Genomic DNA, 22799 nt, shown 5'->3' on the forward strand with positions numbered 1-22799 from the left:
AAAAAAAACATTATCATCTCCTTAGATGCCAAAAAGCATTTGACAAAATTCAATACCCATTCTTATTTAAAGTCTTGGAGAGAGTAGGAATACAAGACACATACCTCAACATAAGAAAGACAGTATACAGCAAGTCTACATCAAACTAAATGAAGAGAAACTTAAATAAATTCCACTGAAATCATGAACAAGACAAGTCTGCCCACTCTCTCCATACCTCTTCAATATAGAACTTGAAGTTCTAGGTACAGCAACAAAGCAAGTAAAGGAGATAAAGAGTATACAAAATGGAAAGGAAGAAGTCAAATTATCACTATTCATGGATGACATGATAGTATACATAACTGACCCTAAAAATTCTACCAAAGAACTCCTGCAGCTGATAAATACTTTCATCAAAGTGGCTGGATACAAATCAACTCAAAAAATCATTAGTCTTCCTGTATACAAATGACAAATGGGCAGATAAATAAATTAGGGAAACTCCACTCTTTAAAATAGCCGCAAATGATCTAAAGTATCTTGGTTAGCTCTAACCAACAAGTGAAAGACTTGTAGGAAAAAAAGTTCAAGAAATTGACATATAATGGAAAAAAAGATAGCATCTTCAATGAATGGTGCTGGTATAATTGGACAGCTACATGTAGAAAAATGCAAATAGACCCATATTTATCACTGTGCACAATAGTATAAAGTCCAAGTGGATTAAAGACCTCAACTTAAAACCGGACATGCTAAATCAGAAGGAAAAGTGGGGAAGAGCCTTGAACTCATTGGCACAGGAGACAACTTCTTGAACAGAACACCAACAGTTCAGACTGTAAGACTAACTAGTACTAAAGGGACCTCATGAAATGTAAAAGCTTCTGTAAGGGAAAGAACACTGTCAAAAGAACAAAACAGTAACAGACTGGGAGAAGATCTTCATCAACATCTGACAAAGAGCTAATATCCAAAATATATAAAGAACTCCAGAAATTAAACATCACCAAGCAAAAATAACCAAATTAAAAATTGGTGTACAGGACTAAATAAAGAATTCTCAACAGAGAAATATCAAATAGCAGAGAAACACTTAAATAAATGCTCAACATCCTTCAAATCAAATTGACTCTGAGTTTTCATCTTACAGCTACCTGGATGGCAAGTGAAAGAACATGATGGTGAGAATGTGGAGAAAGGGGAACACTCCTCCATTACTGGTGGGAGTGTAAACTTACACAATCATTTTGCAATCAATTTGTCAATTTCTGAGGAAATTGGCAACAATTCTATCTCAAGACCCAGCCATTACGCTCCTGGGCATATAATCAAAAGATGTGCTCCACCATTCAACAAGGACATTTGCTCAACTATGTTCATAGCAGTTTTATTCATAAGAGACAGAATCTGGAAACAACTTAGATGTCCCTTGACCAAAGATTGGATAAAGAAACCGTGGTACACTTACAAAATGGAATACTGCTCAGCTATTGAAAACAAGGAAATATTGAAATTTGCAGGCAAATGGATGGAATCGGAAATGATCTTGAGTAAGGTAACCCAAATGCAGAAAGGCACTCATGATATATACTCACTTATTGTTAGATGCCATTCTTAATATGGCTTGAATGAAGATTAGCAGATGCCTTTCTTCTGCTCATACCAAAACCAGAAAACAAATCTTAATTACTTGTTCTGTGCATGGCATCCAGCTCATTTATTTATAATTTAAGTCTGTATAATTCTTGTGAGAATTTATATGTTTTCAGAATCAAAGAAGAAGAAGGATCAGACCTGACAGGAGTCACTTCTCTCAGCATGCAGGACTCTGACATCCTGCATCCTTCAGGTTCCAGCCCTAAGGGTTTGAGTTCTTGTTTTCATCAGAACAGGACAGCTCCCAGGACAGCTTCAAAGAAAGGTTCCATATAAACTGGTCATATATCTTAGATTGTCCCACAGAGGACTTATATTAATGCTGGAATTGCTCGATATTCGAAAACTGGACCATAAATGTTATTAATGGGTTGATTAACCATGTTCCCCAAATTTATTTGGGCCCCTACAAAAGTATTATAAACCTCAAATCAGCTGGGAGAAACCCTAAGAGAACAACCTCCATTTCCCCTAAGGTGGGGGGGTGGGTGTTGAATAGGTTTACGTTTGCTCTCTTGGGCTACAGATGCTTGGTTTCATTGGGAGTAGGTTATAACTTATGATTGGTCTTATTCGGAGAAAAAAAATGAGGTTGGACACAGGAATGTCTCTCTTCCTCTTCCTCTATCTTTCTTTCATAAATATGGAGATAGGAGTTGAAAAGAAAGAAGAGGGTATAGAAATATATAAGGATGATAGGACAAAAAGTAGATTATTGAACCTACTCCTCAAACTAAGGCCTTACTTGTTACTAACAGAAAGGGTGATCTTTAATTCGTTGGCATAGAAATTTGTACACTGATACAAAACAATATTAACTTTGATATATTGATATAGAATTCAAATTTAAGACTATTCTCTACAGATCCTATAGATATTTCCACTCTAACCCGAGGCACTGAACCCATACAACTCAAGTCCTCAAGCCACACCACTTTACTTGCCTCTTAGATAAAATATTAAGTAAAAGGTGTCAGATAAAAAATATTTTGTTTTCATCTGTATGAATTTTAAAGTAGGTAAAACTAATTTATTGATTTAAAATCCCATATAACCGTGTGTCTGTGTGTGTATGTGTGTGTGTGTGTGTGTGTGTGTGTGTGTGTATTCTGTATTCTGTAAGTACAACCAGCTAAGTCTATATGATATTACTGCATACATGTTTTCAAGATTGACCAAAGGATATGCTCTTCTCTGGAATGAAAGGTTTTTTCCATACTCAGCTTTCATTAGATTTCTGAATATGGCTATGGCCTCCTGGTCGCGCCCAGGTCCACTTTAGTATTTGCTGTTGCCTTGTTTAGTTAGCCAGGTTGTGAGATTTCATAGATGTAGCTTCTGACATTACTCAAAAGAATTGCTTCCTAGAAATATGTTTTCAAAACTGAATAGAGATGTTTTTGTCAATATGGTTCACTAGTTTAAAAGATGAGATTTAAATATTGATAGAAGAAAACAAAATTATGATTATTTATAGATGGCATATTTTATAAGCAAAAAACCCAGAAGACTCAACATGAAAATCATGAAAATTCATGGGAAATTTCAGCAATGCTGTTAGCCATAATTTGAAAATATATATTCAAAAACTGGTACAGTTTCATATATGAGACAATCACTTAAATGACACAACTAAAATTCCTATTATTATAAACATCTAAGATATCTAGAGCATATCAATGTCTACAAGTGTAAATGTGCTCTAAGATCTTAAAAATTAAATTCCAAAGACGTTAAATGATATGAAAAATAGTGAGAATTCCACATGAAACAGAAAAATACATTTAGGAATAGTAACATCCATTACGTAACAGAAGTATCAGAAATCTTGTGAATAAATAGTATAGTGGGCTTTCTTTGAACCATACACAGCCATCTAAAGGACATATGCAGGAGTGGTTTAGTCAGTTTCAAAAAGCAGCATGCAACAGAAATCTGCCTGTCAGATTTAGAAACTCTTCAAAAAGAAGTTCACACTACTGCTTTAGAATAATATTAGTTGGGACCTGGGAATATGGTTCAATTATCACTCAAGCACAGGGACTCTAGCCTAGGTCCTCAGAACCCCAGAGAAGGTCGAGTGCCGAGCAAGGTGCTCTTGTGATTGCTCCCACAGTTGACAAAGCAGAGACACAGATTCCTTGGCCTTCTTGACCAGATCACCTATCAGTTGTTGAGCTCCTTGCCTTAGTGTTATGAGATAAGACGGAGAGAGGCTAGGGTAGACATCAAAAAACCTATCTCTGCACATGTGCGTGCAAGTGCAAACACACACACACACATACACGCGCACACACACGTGTGCACAACCAGAATTAGTCAAATATAAGTTTCTGCTACAAAGTCAATGCCCAAAAGTAAACTAAAGCAAAAACTAAATCAACAATTCTAAGAGGGGAGTGCCCAGCAAATCTTCACTTTCCACACTGGAAAGTAGATTGGGAAATGGATGTTCTATGTCACATCATCAAGGAATGCACATGTTCTTCCTAAATGACACTAGAACAATAGACTCTCTGCACAGAGAATAAGTTAAGTGTCTCCCTTGTAGCATAGCTGTTCATAAGTTGTAAATTGGCTTAATACCTGTGTGTGAAAGGCAATACATTGGGACACTAATAGGAAAACCCTATTGACACCAAGGCAGAGATGCTTTTATTTTAAAAATCTGCTTCTTTAAAAATAAAACACTATTCTAATGATTAAAAACTCTAAGATAGTTCCAATGAAGACTAGAGTCAGAGAAAAATGTTTACAATGAACCTACTTCATATTCTGGTAGTAATTCTCCATCTAACAACACTTGCTGCATGTAAACAGAACAAGAGTCCAGATATTAGGAAAGCAACGACTGTCAAAAAATGATTTTGCAAATAACACTCGTGTGTGTGTGTGTGTGTGTGTAAATGTTATAAATGTCTAATGTACACCTATATATGAATACATGTCCATACTAATATAAATATGAATTTGTATTATTATTATTGATGTTTATAATACATATAAAATTATATTGCATATACAATTAAAAGTCAAAATATCTATGGATTGATTTAAGTTATGTTCTATTTTCATGGAAATATTGAAGTTGTTTAATGTGATTTTAGAATTTCTTTGAGGCCATAAATTAAGTCAGTGTTTTATTACATATTTTGATATTATTATTTTCCAAGATATCAATATATATTCAAGAACATGTGTCATCTCACAGTTAGTGTCCTTTTACCTATTCAAATTTCTTTTTCTTATGTGCACAAACAGCATTATCTTCTGTCCTCAGAGAAACTTCTTTTACAGCAGAAAATTCACAGCTGCTCAAAATGTAGAAAATAACTTCCTGCAAAGTGTGAACCCTAAATTATATTTCTTAAACTACAATACAATTCTTGCATCATTGTTCAAGGAATATTGGTGATATGGGATAGAAAAGATTGCAAGAGCCACAAGCCTAGGATGTCTGTTACCAGTGTCCTTTAGCCATGATAGGGACTCTGTACCATGAAATTAAAACAACAGAATCATCACAGGGATAAATCCACAACTAATGTGCCAGTATGTATTGAGAAAATCTCACAAGCCCTCCCATCCAGAAAAGATATAGTGAAAGTAGATGGCTGCTGAGACATGGAGGATCAGTCTTCTCTAGGGTTGAGCCCCTGATAGGATACTCAATCTCATGATAAACATGTTTACTAAATAAACTCAGTAAGTTTTACAAACACACACACACACACACACACGAATAATTAAATAAAAAGCTGAAAGTGTGGGATGAAATTATAGTGCTTATGTATCAAACTTTCAAAAGGTAAAAATGTGAATAATTTCATAGAACAAATTTAATTTTAAATGTAATAATATTAATATCTACTTGAATTCCTTGATAAACAACTACATATAAATAATCACTTGTATGTAATTATTTGAAATAAAAAGTGGGTATGAAATATATCTATATTCCTGATATTTCATATTAAGTAACAATAACAGCACATGGAACATACACATGATGGAAAAATGAGCAGAGGTAAATAGTGGCAATGTAAATGCAAGACAATTTAATATATCAAATGACTTTCAAAACTACAAAGACTGGAGAGAGATACGGGCCTGATACAAGGAAAGGAAGTAACATACTCAATCAAAGTGGATGTTACCTGGGTCTGTTAAGGAGTAAGTGAGTTCATGTTGTGAGGTTCTCACGGGGAAGCACAGCTACTCACAGACCCTTGACCAATGACTGACCCTACTCTATTTACACAGACTGTCCTGTTTTTTCTGAACATGTTGCTTAAGGAAGGATGCACATCAAGCACTGAAGAAGTATTGAGACTGTAAATGAGTATACAGTTATAATAGAGTGTAGCCTCTGGCAAGTTGACGACTATCCAGTGGAAGACTGCACATCTGAGAATATCTATGCAGTGTTAATTGGTCTGGAAGGATTCAAATAAATAGCACACAATATTGTGTGGGTAGATAAAGTAAAGGTGGATCTCGGAAGAGTTGGGAAATGAGGGTGGACATGATCAAAACTTATGAATGTATTTCTCAAAGAACTAATGAAAAAACAAAACAAAACAAACAAACAAAAAAAAAAGAACCAAGGACAAATTTTAAATGAATGAACAGATTAATTCTATTGGGAGCAGATAAGTAAGAAAACCGCATCCAGTTATGACAAACGAATAGTTAACCAAACCCAAATTTTTAGGAGTTGGATATCGTTTAACTATAGTTAGATCTACCTTGCTGGCTCAGAGTTTTGTGCCAACTTCTCTTCAGGATGGGTGAGTCCTACTGTGCACTTGTTCTTGAGCTGTCACTTCAGTAGGAATCCACTGGTGCAGAACAAGGTGATGACCCCGCTGTCAACAACGTCAGTACGCTACAACCTCAGTTCTCGTTCCTCTAAGAAACACAGATTTGGTCTCAAGGAATGTTTAACAAACATTCTGGTTTAAGGGTTGAGGATTATTTTAAAACAGTTCAAAGTGAAATAACTGAGGAAATGGGTTATGAAGAATTTTCAATTTTCACAGGCTCATTAATGGGGACTGTCTTAGAATCTCCGAAGATCTCCTTCCTTGTTCTTCTCTCTTTTTCTAATCCTAGTTTACAATAGGAATGAATAATTTAATTTTTAGGGAGATGTGACACTTTGTTGAAATGGCAATTTCTGGTTTCTTTGAAGACTAAATTATTCCACGTTGTCTTTTGCTGAAAGCTGTCTTGTGAGAGGCCATGTGATGTTTTTCTGGAAGAGAAGGCGCATGATGGTTTACTAGAAGCAGAAAGGCACATGACGGTGGGAATGAGTGTAAAAAGAATCACGGACAGTGGGATTCTACACTGTGCAACACTTTGCTGGTTCTTACTGGTCTTCGCTTCACCGAGAGAAATGTTACAGAATATTTCTTGTGGTACTATGGCTGATTGTGGCTACCACCACAGATTGTGCCACCTCTATGGATTCATGCGCTGTTTAGTGCTGGCTACTGGACTGACTGGAATACTGGTACCCTGACAGCACGGAGTGGAGTTAGCCAAAGGAACCATCCCCCTTTTTCCTATTAACATTCTTTCTCCTCTTCCTCTGGTTGGTGGGCTAGATGTGAAATTGAAGTGTTTAAGAATCATAAATAAAGTGGGTTTTGAAAAATCTAAGCCTATACTTTGTAATGATTATATTTTTAGCCTTTCAGAATCTTTTAAGATCATTGTAAACAGAAAAAGCTTATGGGAAGAAATATTTCTTGATCTTATTTGTCTTTAGAAGACTGTGGCCATTGTAGTGGAGAAGGTACTATGGGTCAGTTCACACCACAGCATACCAGAAAGTCAAGAATAGAACATGAGTCCTCTGGTAGCTTTCTCATTTACCCTTTTATTTCCTCAGGGCCCAAAGTCCATGAAGATGATGATACCCACATCCAGTTCCACAGTTTCCACAAATATTCCCTCATACCCCCTTAAATACGTATTTCACCCTCTTGTAGGAGATTCTAAATCAAGTCAAGTCAATAGTGAAGATTATAAAAAAGAGCATTTTAATTGAGCTAGATTCCCTGTTTTCAAATTCAAGAAGAGGAGCAAAAATGTAAAGCTGACTAATTACTAATTACATATGAATATTTTATCTACATCATTTCTATCCCTTCCTATTCTTCTCTCCTATACCTTCTCTCATGCTCTCTATTTCATCTCAAATTATTAATCTCTCATACTTTATTGTTATTATATTCACCTATATGTTGCAGTGGTTTCTCCTCCTAGCCCCAAGCTCCTGGAATAAAAATTCAGACTCAAAATATTATTTACAAATACCTAGGCAATATAACTAGGCTCTATAATGACTAGCTCATAATTTAAAATAACCCATTTATTCTATTTCGCATTCTACTGGTTACCTTTGCTCAGGTACCATGTGTCCATCCTTCTCACATCTTCCTGGGAAGAAACTCCCTCATGTAGCCCTATCTCAGATTCCTTTCTGCATCTCAGGTGTCCCACCTTCTATTTCCTGCCTCAACTTTTTGTTGACAAGTGATCCTTCCATACAGACACAAAAAATTTCTGCTACACACGTATGTGTATACACACACACACACATCATTTGACTCTATTGAATTTATTTAGTGTTGCTTGTATGTACATGTATTTATGATTGATGACATTGAGTTGGAAAACCTATAAGGAAGCACATCTTGGAGAAGATTTATACTCCCTCTATTAAGTAGATATTTCTTTTCATCTAAGTGAGGGCTTTTTCAAATTTCCCAGCCGCAACGGTACATCAACTGATATTGCTGTTAATGAAATCTTGCTCAGGAAACCATATTGCTAAGATTTCTTACATTCATCTTCCTGTCGTGTCTGGAAGAGTATCATTCAGAAGACATCTTGGTTCTCTGGTTCTTAAATGTCTCCAACCAGACAGTGAATTTCCCTGAGATGGGTTTTGTTAAGTTGTTCATGCTGTCCTCAAACACAAGGTCCCCTGGCCTCATATCCTACAGACATGTAAAACCTTATCTTCTCAGTGTTGAATTATCACAACATCTCTTGTAAATTGTATGTAAATCCTTTGTCAGATATGTTTTTTATGACTATGGTGTACTTTTTATAATACTGCTTTTAGAAAAGAAGATAACATTGTCGAAGTTTAATATATTATTTTATCTTTATAGTTTATGTATATTTTTTCTAATTAATATTTGCATAACCTAAGCATAAATGAATTTTGTTATATTATAGTATTTGTTTAACTATAGGCATTTTTCATCAAAACATTTTATATGTAATATAGTAAGGATAAAGTTTTGTTCCTTTTTTTTTTAATACAAAATTGAATTATGACCACACTGTTCAAAAAATTGTTCTCTCCCATCTGAGTTACCTCAGAGACACAGTCAAAAATCAATAAGTTGATTTATGTGGGGTTTTTTTGTTCTTAGTTTATTTCTTGACTGGATTCTGTTCCACTGCTGTTTATGTCTTTGTCCAAAGCAGCATTATTTCCTTGACTTCCCTAAGGTTTTATTTTTCTTAAAGAATCTCCAATCCCAGGAATTCTTGAAATCAAGTAGTTCTTATCCCCTCACTCATTTCACCCTTTTAATAATCAACTTAATGTTTGAGATGAGTTGCATATGTGTTTAGTGCTCAATATCTACCTGATAAATGTGCTGAGATTTCATTTGAGATTGAATTTATATTCTTTATCATTTTTTACTCCCCTATGACTGTGACTGAGGGGGACCTCCTCCCCCTGTATATGCTCATGAAAGTCTTCACTTACCAGGAAAATGGGACAGAGAGGAGGACATCTTATTGAGACTAGTTGAGAGAAGCATGGGAGAATGGGGAAATAGAAGGATCTAGAGGGTCCTAGAAACCTATAAGAAGAACATTATGATGGGCGAATCTGGGTCCAGGGGTCCTGCTCAAACTATGGCACCAGCCAAGGATAATGCATGCAGTAAACTTCAAACCTCTACCCAGATCTAGCCAATGTTAGCATACTTTTTCTTCTAAAACTCAAGTATTCCTTATGTTAATGCTTTTTAATTTTCCCAAAATATCTATATATTTCAATGTAGAATTTTCTATATCTTCTAATACAAATATTTATACAGGTACATATATGTGTGTATTGTGATACACTTATTTCAACATTTTTTTCACTGAATATGTGTCTTATGATGTTGTAGGCTTTGAACTTTTTTAGACCTACTTTATTTGGGGTTCTTTAATACTTATACCTCTCTTCCAACCCACCTACCCTAGAAAGGAGAGAAAAGAGGTCAATAGGAAGAGAAGTAGATCTTTTTAGACTCGGTTCCTTGGAACGATTCTACTGGCACAGTTGGCAGGATTTCAATAGGCCAGTTAAACAGCAAACTAGTAATTCAACAAAGGTGGCTGCAACAGCAGCAGCTAGAGCCCAGAAAGGCAGATGGAACCCGGAGCAGCAGCAGAGCCTGGAGCCTGGAATCGCTTGCTGGAGTGGTTCTCTCTAGAAGGGTCTTGAAGTGGAGTAGGGAATAGCCAAGATCAAAAAGACCTGTCACTTATTTTGGGCAGAGTCTGTTACTATGATGTTTATAAGTTGGCAAGCACCATGCCTCTGCAAGAGACAGTTCCTCTTCTAGTGGACAAACATCACCTGTTCTCTCACAAGTCTGTTTTTTGTAGAAAAATACTGCACACCCTTACATAAGTCTGTTTCATATACCAAACTTGGGATCAAAACAAAAATCTGTTTACTCTCTCTATGTGATGTATTTAATTTCAATTTGTTTTTCACTGATTTAAAAGAAATAAGTACTTTTCTTCCTGTCCAAGTGTGATTTTCTTGGTTACATGTGCTAGGTAGACGGACAGACAGGCAGGCAGGCAGGCAGGCAGGCAGACAGACAGACAGACAGACAGACAGAGTTAACATCAGGAGGAACTATAGCTAAATTCATAAAGAACTTATTCAAGTAGAATTAAAATAAAAAGCATAAGAGCTCATGGCTATTGTTTTTGATCTTTTATAAGCCTATTTAACTCAATGTAATAAACATTGCAGGATAAAGGGTGCATGCTGGTTGCAGTTATGCCTTGCAACAAAATGGCATACACTACTCGGCAGTGGCAGGTTATTATGGAAAATAAGTAAGTAAATAGCTGGCAGTATCCCTACTTAAACATGAGGATAACACTAATTAGTTCAATTATGTTCCATATATGTATATACTACAACTTTAGCTTGGCAATGCAACAGGTATGGTTGTTTATTTATTGGATTTTTAATACATATTTTAAAATGAATTTTCTTGCATTTTTATTCTGTGTGTGCTGGGTGTAAGAGGGAATTCATGTATTCAGTGAAAAAAATGTTGAAAAGAATTATATCACAATACACACATATGTGTACTTGTATGAATATATGTATTAGAAGATATAGAAAATTCTACATTGAAATATATAGATATTTTGGAAAAATAAAAAAGCACTAACATAAGGAATACTTGAGTTTTAGGAGAAAAAGTATGCTAACATATAATTTTTTTTTAAATGATAAAGAATATAAAGTCAATCTCAAATGAAATCTCAGCACATTTATCAGGTAGCTATTGAGCATTAAATATATATGCAATTCATCTGAAACATTAAGTTGATTATTAAAAGGCTGAAATGAGTGAGGGGATAAGAATTATTTAATTTCAAGAATTCCTGGAAATGGAAAATTTTTAAGAATCTTGAAAAGAAACCTCTGATCTTCACTCACAAGAGTCAGTTATCTGGGCAATGTGTGTGTTCCTCAGGGATTGGACCTAGGTTGTCAGGCTTGGGGACAGTTATCTTTGCAGCCTGAATGATCTGTGACACAATAATGTTTTATAAAAATAGCATAAATTGGAATATGAAACATGATGTAATATAAACCTAGGAAATAATATATTAGTAATTTATCATAAAAGTGGTACTGGTGTCTGTGGAAATCAAGCTAATGATTTTTTAACAAACATTTATCAAACATAATTGATGTTTGACAAATACTTTACTACTAAAAAACAGTACATTATCAGGTTGGTTTGAGGTTAAAAGCTATAGCCTACCATAGGCTGTTATCACTACAAATTTAATCCTTAACTGCACAACTTATCTTCAATAAATACAAAATTCTGATAGTTTTCAGTTTCTTAGACTCAGAATTCTGTGTAATTTAATATTTATTTTTAATAAAGTTATTTCATGTTACTTTTTAACAAATAGACTAAACAAGATTTGATTATGTTTATAAAATGTTTAATTTCTATTGAAAAAATACAATTTTGAGAGTTAAAGATCAGTGAAAGGACATTTTTTAAAAAGTCAAAAACATTATGTAAATATAGGATTAATAAAGAAAAGAGTAATGTTGTTTGCCATAACAATTCTTGTTAAGATATTAAAAATCATTTATAGAACTATTTTTTTAAAATGTGCTTTTGGTAAACTTTCAATATCTAGTTAATATACATTTGGTATTGCATAAACATTTATTACCTATTTTATGATACCTGTTTTCTTGATAATTAAAATACCATTTCTTAAAGGGAATAACATTGCTGATCATTATCCTAAACAATGACTTCACTTGTGATTTTACAACAACCAATGCATTTATAAGAACAAGGATTACCTCAACATGCTGAGATCGCCTTAGGTAGATTCTATTTAATAGGCTAAGAAAAATACAATCACTCTGTGTAACATGTTGTGTTTACTCCAGAAGAAAAGCATATGTCTACATATTTGTTTATATTTAAAATGAAAACAGAAACAGAAACCTCTTGTAAATGACACTGTACAGAGGAAAGAAATCAGATTAAGTGAATATTAGAAAAAAAGACCAAGCATATTCCACTCTATATTATATATTCTTTAACAGTTACTATTAACATTATATGACCGTATTTTCTATAACAGAGTGATAAAGAGCTACATTCCATGCCCTATCACAAGCACAAGTTCTGAACAAGTTCTAGAGTTCTGTAACATAATCCTCAAAGTGTCCAGGTTTCAATTAGAAATGACTCACAATATTGATAAGAAAGGATTCCAAACACCAGAGGCAATAAGTTGATGTCTATACTGATTTAACAGAAAGGGTAGAATTAGGTGATGAAGATCTTTTTTAAAATTATAAAAATCTTCAATGATCAATAAAGAACTTATCAGGACTAAATCAAAGTGGAATGTCAAGTTCCCACAAAGATTATACATAAAACTGTGAGTGTTAGGCATTTAAGAAACAAAAATAACTGAACATGTAGTAGGATATAATAAGCACAATAATAGAAAATTATGTAAATGAATAATGGCCAAAATATAAGAAATCTGGCAAAAACACTACTCTATGGATTCAGGACATGCACCAAACTTGAAAGAATATATATTTCAAAAGACTCACACCAAGAAACATCTTAGTGAGACTTTTGAAATATAAATGCAAACCATCAATCTTAAAAAGAGGTAAAATTCACATTATCCAAATGCAGTGTATGTGAATGGCTTATTGGAAAAGGTAGACTCAGCTGGAAGTACCCAAAGATTTTGAAGAATGAAAGAGAAAAACCTTTTAAGTAAGTCCCCTGGTCAGCAAAATCATATAGTGAGTAAAAGATAATGAAGAGACACATTACTGTTCAAAGTGCTAAGAGTAAAAGAGAGAGTGCTCACCATTAAATGAAGGCATCTATATCAACCCCTAATCCAACGTTCAGGGAGTAAGTATTGAAAAGAATGTCAGAGCGTGAGCGAGCATGGGAACAGTGTACATAATGACTTCTATATAGCATCTGTTCTTGCACATGTGAACTCAAAGCAGCAGCAGATACATACAAAAATTCTGCACAAGATCAAATGGGTTAAAAATTCCATCATAAAATGTAGGGTTAAAGGCTTGACCACATTGCTTTAAATGAGATAAGTGATAGTTGTAGTTGGCAATGCTGCCCAGCTGTTAGTTTTCTGGGAGTGACCCCTTTTCAGGCATCAGCCTGGATTATACAGGTATCTCCGTGGGACACACAGCTCAACTTCATGTAACCCAGTCCCACCACCGAGAGCCTTGCATGGATAAAACTATGTCTATATCCTCCAATACTAAGAATCCTCACTAGGGTCACCCTCTTAGATTCTAGAATGTTTCCAGTTCACTAGGCTTCCACACAGCTCCCTAATTGCTTGGCAATTCAGGCTGTTTCTTCCTAAATTTTCTCCTTCTACCTCCGCCCCCCACCTTGATCTAGTCTACTTGAGGTGGCAAGATACTCTGCAGACTACAGAATGAAAAAATCTGGAGACCTACCCAAGCACACTCTGGATCTAAAAATCTGTCTTGCCTGCACCATGTGCCGGCGCAATAGTGATGCAGTCCTTGTGGGAGTGGCCAACCAGTAATGTCTTGTTAAATTTGAGGTCCATGCCATGATAGGGAGCCCAGAGATGGAGGGTAGAATCAAACACACACACAAAAAAATGATATTCTGTAACACTCATAGTTCAGCGCCTTGTCCAGTCTTCATCTTAGAGGCTTCCTCTGGCAGCAGCAAACAGAAATGGATGCAGAGACTCAGAGTCAGGCATTATATGGTTAAAGAGTCTAAATTGAAGGTCTCCAATGGGTCCCTCCGCTCAGAGGTCAGGTAGCCCAGCAGAAATGGAGGAAGAGAGATTGTAGGTGCCAGATGGGTTAGAGGGCACCAGGAGAACACAATCCGCTGAATCAACTAAGCAGGCATCAGAAGGGCTCACAGAGACTGAAGAAGCAAGCACGGGACATGCAAGGGTCTTCACGGTCCTCTTCATATTTGTTATGATGGTTAATTTGGTGTTCTTTTGGGACTCTTAACAGTGGGAGGAAGGATATAACTGGCTCTTTTGCCTGGTCTTGGGACTCTTTTCCTGCTACTGAGCTGTCCTGTCCAACCTTGATATGAGGACTGTTGCATTCTCTTATTGAATCATATCTTGTTTTGTCTCTTTGAATGTTGTCTATATTGTAGTTCTGTTCTTTTCTGAAGGGAAAATGGGAGGTGGATCTTGGAGAGAGAAAAGAAGGGGAGGAATGGGAGTAGTAGAGAGAAGAGAAATTGTGGTCAGGATATATTGTATAAAAGAAGAACCATTTTATAAAAAAAAAAAAGAGATTCACCATAGAAAATGCAATTCCAACCCCCCACTCCTAGCTAAGAAGCTACTAATAGTTAATGACTGCTGTGGGAGGAAAAGCCACAGTATTAGTAGTTGACCACTCGTAAGAGTCTTGTTTCTCAATAGAGGATCCCATGCTCAGATGCATGGGAGAAATATTAATTGGACATAACGGATTAAGATAAATAGAATAAAAGGACATGAAAGCTGGGAATAAGAAATGACGAAGAGGAAGAAGCGAAGTGTGAGTGTTGACTATACACAGTGTAAGATACAGAATGTTTCTAATTAATAATAGATAAGATATTATGATGTTATCAATAATGGATAACTAGGATATTGTCATCAGCAGTGACCTGCAGAAGAATGGCTAAGGGAAATAACTTATATTGAAAAAAAAATATTGGCAAAAGAGATGTTGGAATATATAGGACCACAATGAACAAGCTAAATAAACCAAACACATATAATACAACTCACTTTTCCTTCTGCTTGAATATTACAAATTATATCTGTTGATGGAAAGGAAAATTATGACAGTCCCTGAATTGAGAGATTATTAGACAAAATATTTGGAAAAAAATTGAAAATAAGTGGGGGTAAAATGACAGAGTTTACTATTGTATTGTCCTTGGTTAGTGCAATAGTTTGAGCAGACCCCCCTGGGCCCCAATCCACCCATCATGATGTTCTTCTTGTAGATTTCTAGGACCCTCATGGTCCTTCTATTTACCAATCTTCTATATTTCTTTTACCTAGAGTCTCAGTAGGATGTCCTCACATCTATTCCAATCTTCTGGTATGTGAAGACTTTCGTGAGACATGCCTTTTGAGTAAGTGCCCAATTATAAGTGAGTATATGCCATGTGAGTCTTTCTGATTCTGGGTTAACTCACTCATTATGATCATTGGACCCTACTCTGATCTACCCAATGGACAGGACAGTCTCCATAGTTCTGTGGACAGCGGGGACTGAGTTTGACATGAACTCTGGTGCTGCATATTTGACCACCTTCCTTTGGTGGGGAGGCCTTGGTACTTAAATAATTCTAAATATATGGATAATTTATTCATGAGTAACAAAACTTACTTCCATAAGTTTTATGTGATTCAAAACACTAGTAATTTGCAAAAATAAGAAATTCAAACAAAACAATCTTTGCCCGATTTAATTTCTCAATTTTACTTGATAGCTAAATGAAAACCTCACAAAAATAATTTGAAAAACACTTTGAAATTTAATTGCACATGCATAGCTAAATTTACTCATTTTCAACAACTTATCTTGTACTGTTTTCTTGTACGCAGAAGCTAAGGTATGTTTATTAAATAATCAACAAGATTTGTAAACATCATGTATTTTTTGTGGACTGAGTACAAGGAGTCTCTGGAACTAGAGTGGAAGAGGCAAACACAACAAGGCAAGTCTTCTGATGCCGAGGGTATCCATATCATATGAACATATTTTATATGATATTTCCATTATTACTCATTACCCATGTGTCTTTCATATTAAAGCTCAATATACACACGATTATAATTGTATGTAGATACATTATTATGTAGGTCATTTACTAATATTTTATTGTCTGCTACCTACCTTTCATAGCTATTACCAAAGCATATTCAAAACATTAAAATTCTGAGACTTTTTCAACCAACATTGGCCTTAGCAGTATCAGTTTAGCCCTCGTTCTGCTCTCATTGAGCTCTTGCCTGGTGGTGAGGTGTCCTGTAGCCCCTTTCTCTTGCTTCTGGTCCTCAGCCCTCATCTAGAATCAACTGCTTTCAGAGGCATTGCACCTTTTTCATTTATTTATATATTTTGGTTTCTTCGTAAGGTATTAGCTTTTTAAAACAAAAACTTTTCTGGAATTATAATTGCATTTTCCTTCTTCTTTCTCCCTCCAAATCCTCCAAAATATCTCTCCTTGCTTTTTTATTTCTTTCAAAATCATGGCCTTCTTTTCAATGTTATTCTCTCTCTCTCTCTCTCTCTCTCTCTCTCTCTCTCTCTCTCTCTCTCTCTCTCCTCTCTCTCTCTCTCCTCTCTCTCTCTCTCTCATCTCTCTCTCTCTCGTCTCTCGCTCTCTTTCTGTCTCTCTCTGTCTCTTCTCTCTCTCGTCTCTGTCTCTGTCTCTGTGTGTGTGTGTGTTGCTAAATATAGCCCTCTCAGTCTGTATGATTTTACTTGCCTTTGTTTATCTGTTTAACATTACTGATTTTTTTTTTAAAAACTCCTCAAAATGTTCATACCTCTAAGATATCACTGCAGAGATAACTTCCATTATAATGTGATAAATGGTATCAGTGAGTTTTGGCATAGAAATATCAATAGCAATTTTTCTTATAGTGATAATTCTTATGCATCTTTGAAATGATCCTTAAAAGAAAAGATAATCTTTCACAATGAATATTTCAGAGGAAACAGAAAGGAAAATTAGTACTACAGCATAGCCCCACCACTGGTTAATGCCAGCTAGACATGATGCGGTGGCTGTTACACAGGCATGTGCTTTTACAGCACTCAATCACACTCCAAAACAGTTCTGTTGTATTCCTTGAGCTGTCACTGGCCATATAAGCACGACTCTGGTTGCGTATGCTCGTGGTTTCCTATAGTTCATTATCATGCTCCATCCCCCTGTCTTCAGTGGCATCCTGAGATGAAACACTCTGAGGAACTCAATGGCTCGGGATGCTTCGCCTTTGAGGATCTTTGTTCATATTATTTGGTTTTCAAGTCACACCCCCTTCCCTGAGTTCTTATACTGTCCTTCTATTCTGTTCTGCCTGTGAGAGGCCCATCATCCTTCTGAGATGGCCATGCTGTCAGTTCTGCTTAGGCATTCTTAGCCTGTGCTCTAGTATCATAAAGGTCTAATAGACTATTAAATTGGTGCTTTGTGGTCACATCTGTCCCAGTACACATCATCACAGATCCTCTCTGCCTAACACTGATCAATTATTTTCTATCTACAATCTACTCTCCTTCTAGATAGTCAACCTTGAGCTATAAGGCTTCTTTTCCACTTGGATCTTATTTGGGCATGTATCCCATCAGTGAGTGGATCAGGCTTGATTTTTTTCATCAATGGCCCTCCAGTCTCTCCCCAGGTCCCTCACCTCTATTGATCCGTTTACAGCTTAGATTTTGCTATAGCCTCTGAGCTGAGATTGTCACCAGGTTTGAATCAAATCCTCAGTTCTGTGCAGATCTATCAGATCAATCTTCTGGAAACACCTCTTTCTTTCACCTGACTCTGTGCAAATATGTCCCACAGTCCGCAACCTGAAGTCAACAAATTCCAGCCTGTCTTTTAAGAGTTACCAATGTAGGTCAATGTGAATCTACATCCCAGTCAAGGTGTGTATGAATGAACTTGAACATGAACATACACTTTGGCTAGCTTCCATATTTGAAGACCTCATCCACTTCTGCCCAAATCCGGAACCTAACCCTTTTCCTCAAAATCTGCACCAGCATCTACTTTCCCCTTGAACATCTCTATAAACATCAAATCAGAGAAAGACAGCATTTCCAGCTGTGTTCTGATATTCTATCTTTATATTAAATTACACACTTCTTTGAAATTGATGTTATTTACGATGTTTTCTTTTATTGATATTTCAATTTTACATTGTGTTTAGATTTTTTTTCATTTGCATGGGTCATAGTCATTTGCTTCTTGAAGCTCAGAGCTGTTCATTTTTTTCCTTAGGTCCTCCATTGTCTAGTACAAGACTAAATATGTACAAGTCACCTGAAAACAGTATGCAAAATTATATTTAACCTTACATGGGATTTCTAGTTTATTCAATGAAACCTATTTTTAAAATACCCATTTTTCTTTGCAAATTATTTAATAACCCATTCAACCCTTCCAGTTTACCATATGCATGTAAAAATAAAAGTTTACTCATCAACAACAAAATAATTCTGTTTCCATTTGACTTAAATCTTTCACCTTTAATTTACTCAGGATTGCCCAAAGTAAGGACTCTGTCCTTCACTGAATATCCAATAGCTGTCTTGCTGCCTGCCAGTGTCTACTTTATCTATCAATTTCTCTAGTAAGGTGCATCAAGAGACATCGTATCAGACCATGTCTTTGTTCAAAACTCTCCATGGTTCATATTCACTGAAAGGTAGATTTTTATGTTTAATACACGATGAGAACAGACTTGATCACCTGACTTTCTTTCCACAGGCCTAAGTCTACCCTGGAGGGGTATTGACCTATTAGAAATGTCTTTCAAAAGCACAATCTACGCATGCAGGGCTCTGTCTCCCTGTATCATCCTTTTCTCTAAAATACTCAGTCTGAAATTTATCAGAAAAGTTTTACTCTTTCAAGGCCTAGATTGCAAAGGCTTTCTATAACACTATAAAACTCTTCGAGTAAAATGAACGTTTTCTCCAATTATTTTCACAGCTTGTTTTTTTTTTATATCCCCTGCATTATTAACAATATACATTTAGTCTTCAAATAAGATGTCTTTCTTCTAAAATACTCATTTCCGTTTAATTTTAATTTAGATTATAATGAAGGCATTAAAATATAAAAATTACACACATACATAGATCACCATCTTTTGTTTCAAAGTATATGGACATCATAGATTTTTTAATTCAGAACATACATTCAAATCCTTTCTTCAGTATGTTTATCTATAATTAACCTGCTGTGAGTATCACACCAGAGGCCTTGATTCCCTGCACACATGTTTAAAACCATATAATCATATACGTTCAATTGAACATAGTATCTCTGAAATTATCTTAGTGATGTATCATTAAAACACTATTAAATATTAGTGCAGATATGTATTTCAACAGTTCCTATATTTATAAAATGTAATGTTTAATGGGTATAGAACAAAGTCTCTCTATATATGCTCTCTATAAGTTCATTCAAAACAGTGAGTTGATCCTTGCCAAATCAGGAAGAGCTGTAAGTAAAAATTTTGTCAACAACTCTAAATTTATTTCATAAAATGACACAAGTAAATCCAAGAAGCTACAGAGATTGTTAAATTCACTATCCTAAAGGCAGATGAGTCTATCCCAAGCCAGATGGAGAAGGCATCACAGTAGTCAGGAAGACACTCACCATTAAGAGAGGATCAGACTACAGATTGTACTGAAGTCTTCACAGGGAAAAGGCAAGATAGGGACAGACCGGACAGGACATAATTAGATAATTTGAATGATTTGGTCTTCTGAGCTAAAAGAATGTACAATAGTTCCCTAAACCATGGTCCAAGCATTTTTATTGTGAAGACATGCCTCATCTCTGCGTATTGGGACCTCCTGTATGCGTAATGTTCTTGAATCATTACTACAATTGTGATGCCCCTAATACTGCTATTAGTAGTGTTGGTGGTGGTGACAGGATTGAGCTGAACAATGAGCTATATGAGAAACGAGGTCACCTACAGAAAAGCTTCCTTAAGCAATCAGTTTAAAGACACAAAATTTAAACTTTTGAATAAGTCAATTGTTACGTTTACTGGGAGAAAGCAAATAAGGTTTCTCTTATTCAGAGGCTTTCACCTATTTATAACTATTTTTGTTAAACCTGCATTTGGAATACACACTCAGCTTTTTTTATTTTATATTGTGATATAAAGTAGTGAATTAATAACTTTTCTTCTTCTAAATAATAATAGTAAGTACTATGTGTGCATGCAGAGCTTTACTACAATGTTGTGATGAAAGTGTTTTGGGTTGGACACAATATGAATTACTGCATAAATACCCCTACCTTGTACCAGCTACTATTACGACTTATCTCCATGACCTAGACAGAAAAGGGAGGAGGGCTATACTCATTGCTAGTATAATTTAATATACTGTATGAGAATGTCAATATTAAAGTAATTTCCGGAGGAAATATAGAATATAGGGGAGTGTATTCATATTGGAATCAAAACAAAACCAACACATTTGCACAGCATTTTAAAATATGACCCTTCCTGGGTGATAAAGAAATATGTACACATTCTTATAATTGAAAATACTATTAGGAGAACTTTACAGATACCTACTTTGCTTAGCAAAAGACCATATTTAGTGAGTTAGTGTCCATTTCTCAATGCTATGGGTATCACCTTGCTGGATTTATGTCAGAGCAATGAACAATAAATATATCTGTTGATATGTTTAAGAATGCGTTAATATATTCAAGAATAAACAGTTGTAGCTGCTTTTATTAAAATATTTTATTTTAGTCCCATCTCGGTCCTTCTCATTTCTTCGCATAGGATTAAAAATATTAGGAAAGTTATGTTTCCTATGAATAGATACAGATTATGTATTTACTTGTTCTTCAACTTTCCTACCAGAGGCTGATGAGCATCAAAGACATCTGAACATATTTAACACTCTCTACATTAATAACTGTATTTTAGCTACTTTAATCTAGGTAATATAGAAGAAATAAAAGGAAAAGAAATACAGACAATATTAGTTGTAGAAATGAGGCGTAGAAATGTGCTAATTAATCAGTAAAAATGAGGTAACATAGAAGCAATAAATAGGATATTTAAAATGAAAACATTAATATGTAACATCTATGATGAAGAAAGATTCTACAAGATCTTGTACCTGTTGATTTCCCTTCTGGTTATAATGAAACTGATCTATTGTGTGAAATCTATACTGCTGGCAATCAATTTTTGGTTCCTAACTGTTGAAGTTATTACTCAGTATGGTTAATCGTGTATAGATATTTCACTAGTTGAAACAATTCCTCTGGGAGAGTGTAGGGAGACTCATAAGAGAAAAGAACTACACAAAATTTATAAGACTCAGAAAGCTTTCAACACTTGCTAATCTCAGGAGACCCTCAGCAGGGCAGTGTAAGCATAAGCAAGAAAAGGCTGCTGTGAAATAGAAAAATACAGCAGAGAAGTGTGCACTTTATGTAATTTTCCAATGGAGCTGTATGCAGGTTATGCAAAAAAAATATGAATAATCCATCTCCTGTGAGTTGGCCAGGCAGAAATGGGTATTTTGATGTTGCAATTATCTTTAATTAAAGCTCACTAAAACTTCTATATTTAACCTAAAAACTCATTGGTTAACCAAACTATCTTTAGTTAGAATAGTTTCAAGCTCAGTGAATACACATTTGTTCATATCTCTACAAACAAAAATAAAACAAAGCAAAAATACAAAGCAAAACAAAAAACCCCAAACATAAGAGCAACAACAACAACAACAAAACACGTCAGAATTTACATCAAACAGTATAAGTCAAACCATAGATGGATGAGGAAGGAGAAATTATATCGCTCAGGTAAGGTACAATAACATAGATATGTGGCTAAGGCGGATCTTTTTTAATGTGAAGCACTAAACCATTTGGTAACTAAGAACTTAAGCAATTTCAAAGAAAAATATAATATAAAATTAGGCAAATTTGAAAAAACTGAGGTAATTTAGCTATTTAATCGCACTAAATCTAATTTTAACCAAATCACTATCCATAAGAAAGTAGTAAAATGTGCTAATAACTTTTGTTTTTATTTTACAGCTTTAGTTACATGACTTAACAAGCTAACTCAATATTGTCTTTCTGACAGAGGATGCACTCCTACAATGGTTTACTGTTTTTGTTGGGTGCCCAGAGTAGTTCCATTTTAAATATCATAAAAAAAAAAACTATAATTTTTTACTAAAAGTGTTTAATCTGCAGCAATCAAAATAAAATATTATTTTATATTTAAATGTATAATTTCTATTAACTTAATGTTATATTTTAACAGCCGTACATTTAAATCTCAGCACTATTGCTTCCACTGTGAACAAGTTCATACACGTCTACGTTATGGTACTATCTCAATGCTTTGTGCAAAACTATTCACCCTCTTTGGACACTTGCTAAATTAGAAGCTACAATAATCTGAATAATTACATCATGGAAAAATATATTCTATATTATATATTAGAGCAGAATGGCTAA

The sequence above is a fragment of the Acomys russatus genome, chromosome 24, assembly GCF_903995435.1.
Source record: "Acomys russatus chromosome 24, mAcoRus1.1, whole genome shotgun sequence".
Classification (NCBI taxonomy): domain Eukaryota; kingdom Metazoa; phylum Chordata; class Mammalia; order Rodentia; family Muridae; genus Acomys; species Acomys russatus.